We start from the raw sequence: 4,600 nt of genomic DNA on the forward strand, positions 1-4,600 counted from the left end.
ATTTCTAGAGTGCACACATAATGATTACATTAGCCCACAGACATGAAGAGTATATAGTGTGTACCCTGGAGAAGAAATACCATATGAATAAGGAATGAGCCAATCAGTTCTTTAGTGTGTGGCAACCTCTATGAGAAAGGCCTCCACTGACTTTGCCTCTACCCCTCCTTCACATGACCGCTTAGCCAGCCATTTCTCTAGAATCCCAGTACCCTCCTCTGTAGCATCCACCAAACTAAATAAAATGCCATCTGCAACTCTGTTCCTCGGCCAATTGCTCTCTTTGGTCACGTTTAGACCCTTTGAAAGGAGTCCCAAGAGATGGACTACGTTATATCGGTACAATGGAAAATGCCAACTAACCTTTGACTTTTGACTTAACCTCTGACCCAGAGGACATCAACATTTATATCTTCTCCTCAGCCTCAAATTGCTTTTGGAATAAGTTGGTGGATCATAACAATCGACATGTTCAAAAAGCCACCGATGTGCATGCATCGAGGCTCCAGGTATGTACACACAGACACACACAGACACAGACACACACACACACCTTTTGCTGCTCTTTCTCTTAGATGCTGACTCCTGGGCCCAACAAGCAAGAAAAGGGCAGCCCTCCCTCCTTTCAACCTATCTCTGTATGTTTGTGTGTGTGTGTATGCGCGCGTGCGTGCGCATGCATGCACATGCTTGGAGTATATTCTAGGATAAGAGGAAAGAGTCTGAGTGACAGAAGGTTGAGAATGTGGGTACTAAAATAAAGGGACAGTCACTGTTGGTGGGGACCCTGCCCACATCCCCTGTGCATTAACCTTTTCAGTATATGCTGATGGAGTCCTACTTCAAGCAGTATCTTCAGTTCCCTGCCTGGTTTCCTCTTGGCCTGAGAATGGAGTCATCTAGAAAAGCCATGGAGTGAGCACCCCAAGAGCATTGCCCTCACTCAATACAGGATGGACTGAGAGGTCAATACAGCAGCTTCCTTACCTCTTAATTGGGTATAAACTCGAAGGCATGATCTCTCTCACTTCTGAGTTCCCCAGCAGGAACAAACCCCAGTTGCCCACATAGGCAATATATACTCCATAATGTTCTCTTTTCTGCCATGCTTCCCTGGTCCCCTACTGGAGCTTCCGATCACCTCCCGAGTAAGCTTCTTGCCCTTAGATCCTTGTCTCAGGATATGTGTCTGTGTGACTCAGCCTAGGTCAGATGGATTTGGACTCAAGGAATCACAGCATTCAAAACTCAAAGATGTGAATTTGAGCCTTGCCTTTGCGATTTGTTCTCTGTGACCACAGGTGAGTTACTTTCTCTATCTGAGCCTCAGTTTCTTCACCCATAAAATAGGTATAATAGTACACTTTACTACCTATAAGTGCTGTTGGGAGGTGCAAATGAGAAACTTTTGTGGAAGTGTTAAAAATTGTAAAGAGTCACAAAAATACTCGTTAAAGTTCATGAGGATTGTTCTCACCTCTCCCACCACACTTCTTTTATACATTTTATTTGAAATTATAGACTCATAAGAAGTTGCAATAATAGTACATAGAGCTCCATATACCCTTCACCTAGCTTCCTGCAATGGTGACGTCAATTATGATGGTAGTAGGATATCAAAACCAGGAAACTGATACTGGTACAGTAGTCTTAACTTGACTAGTGAGTGACCTTATTCAGTTTTATGTTTTTTAAAGACTTGCCAATATCTGCCATTCTTTCTCTCCTCCCACCGCTAGCCTCTGCTCTCCAATCTCTAGTGATCCTTGAAGAGTCTAAACCAGTCACTTGGGTCACTACATCTTAGTGTCTACCACATTAGAGCAGGTTCTGACTTAATACTTTAAAAAAATTTTTTTTAAATGTTTGTTTACTTTTGAAGGAGAGACAGAGAGACAGAGCATGAGCAGGGGAAGGGCAGAGAGAGAGGGAGACACAGAATCCAAAGCAGGCTCCAGGCTCTGAGCTGTCAGCACAGAGCCCAGTGCAGGGCTCAAACCCACGAACAGCAAGATCATGACCTGAGTTGAAGTCAGACACTTAACCAACTGAGCCACCCAGGTGCCCCTCTGACTTAATACTTTCAACCACTGTCCTAAGCACACTTCAAAACTGTGAGACAAAATTCTATTCCTTTTCATCTAAACCATTCTGTTACTGCCTCTTGACCAACAGCAGGTAGGCACTGTAGATGAAATCCCAAGAGCTTGGATCCTGCTAAGTAACTTCCCCAAATGGTGAATGGAGCAGTTACCCCTAGATCTGTCTCCAGTGATGAGTTGGATAGCAATATTTTCATTAGAAGGTTAATACATTTTCTTTAGTTGCTTTAGAAGTGTTGGAAAAATGCCTCCTTGTTTAGTCAACTCATATACTTCTCAATTTTTCAAGTTCTCCTGTCATCCTTTCCTTGGTACTCCTGGGACTTCACATTTAATATCCAGAGAAAAAGTGGGGGGAGCCTTTTCTCCATCAATCCTCCAATGAAAAGAAGGGTCATGGGGTCGTTTGCAGTAGCACCTCAGTAATCTCCATTCCCTCTTTGAATGCAACAACAATTCCTCTTTGAGCAGATAATTTATCTCCTCCCGGACTGCCTTCTTAGTTAAAGGTTAACAAAAACGACATTCCCTTTAAGTTCAAACCCTTGGAACGCACAAACCTCTGCTACCAACAAAGTCTTTCGAACCAAGGAGACAGAAAATGTACCAGGGCCAAGGCTCTGACACTGCTGCCATATCTCTTTCTTCGTGATGGCTATGGGTCTTGCTGACCATCCTTATCTTCTGAAAATGCTTTAGGACATATATTTTCAAAGACCAAGACTGTACATCTTGTAGTAGCACAGGCCACATCATCCAAGTGCGGAGATATACCTGTCAGAGCTTTCTAGCCCCCCATTTGTTTCTTGTAAGTTCTCTCGTGGGGCTCTCACTCTCCTTCCTGGTTTCAAGGCGTTAGCTCTACAGATATTCCCAAACTACCTCTCATTCCCAGTATCTCCCAAAGAATCTGATCCCATATTCCACTTGCCTGCAAGTCCCACCTACACGGGTAGTACTGCCATTCACATAATTGCCTGGACGCAAACGCTTAGGCTTCTTTTACTCCTTATCAAGAAGCTCCTGGAACTGCCTAGTCCCAGTCTGTCATTCCCATCCCACACAGCCACCACACACCAAAGTACTGCAAGATGTCATGTGTCCAAGAAATGACTTTTAGTGATCTTCTGCCTTTGACAAACCTAATAACATCACAGGCCAATGCAAAAGGACAACAGTGTGGCTCTGCTGATCCCAGCCCACAAATAAAACACAACAACACTCCATGCCCATTCCCAGATCACTGGTTTTTGCTCCAGTTATTCTCCTTGACCAAACTACCTCCCCCCACCCCCGCCTAGCTCTTTTCACCGGTGAAATTCCAGGTATGCTAAAAGGATATGGACACTTCTATCCTTGCTTGCACCATTTGTCAACAGTAGTGCTATATGAACTGGTATTGCTTGCTAACTTTCTATAACCCTTACCTTCCTCAACTACATTGTAAGCTGCTTGGAGGCAGAGACAACGCCTCACTTTTCTGCAACCTCTATGGCATCTAGGAGTCTGACTCATCCAGAGAAGTAGCACCACATATTTCTCATGATGGGTTGATACCCATGTGTCCACCATTATCAGCAAAAGAGAAGGGAGGACAATGAAACGGATTCTTATTGAGCCCTATGATGTACCACAGACTTCTCTAACTACCTAATCTAATGTAAACGGCCCACTCTCCCATCTATCACATTACCCAGTTTTGTTATCATCATTGCACCTATCGCTACCTGTGATTATCATGGTCAGGTATTTACTTATGTAACAGATGCTTTGTTGTGCTTTCCAGATCCTCCTTTCAAGACTGTTTCTCATTCCTGCAGGTAGCAGGAGTGACGGCTGCTGAGTGTTCTCAGCTGAGTGTCCATTCAAGAATTGTCCTTTGATCACACCCCTCCCCTGAGGCATCCTGAATTTCTTGACTGTCTCAGTAGGAGTATAAAGGCCCTCATACTTGCCTTGCCTGGGGGCAACTCTGAAAGACTATGCTGGTCCCAGAGCTTCTGTGGAGTAGGCTGGAGCCTCCGCAACACCCTCTCCCCACCAGTGTTTGCTCAGTCTCTCTTCCCTCACTTGCCTACTAGTATCATCCCTAAGAGCATCCATAATAAACTTCCTGTATGCAGGTCTCCATCACAATCTGTCTCCAGGGAACCTGAGTTAAGATGCCTTACTTGTTCATTGTCTGTTCTCCTCACTAGAATGTTCCATGAGAGGAGCGACCTTATCTATCTCATTTATTGCTGAGTGTCTGGCACATGACAGGTGCTCAAATATATTTGTGGACTATGGATGAGTGAACAAATGGCTTTTATCTAAATCCCACAGCTCTACTTCATTTTCCATGTGAGAAATTAAGCACAGGGAGGCAAGTTAAATCTCTTGAGGATACACAGATAGTCAGTTGTGGAACCAGAACCATGCTTGTATGAATCCAGTACGTACACTCTTTTCAAAGCCAAGCACACCCTCTTAATGTCTTCATCCCTGTGGGTAGTACC

This window comes from Crocuta crocuta, unplaced genomic scaffold (assembly GCF_008692635.1).
Source record: "Crocuta crocuta isolate KB4526 unplaced genomic scaffold, BGI_CrCroc_1.0 scaffold871, whole genome shotgun sequence".
NCBI classification, from domain to species: Eukaryota; Metazoa; Chordata; class Mammalia; order Carnivora; family Hyaenidae; genus Crocuta; species Crocuta crocuta.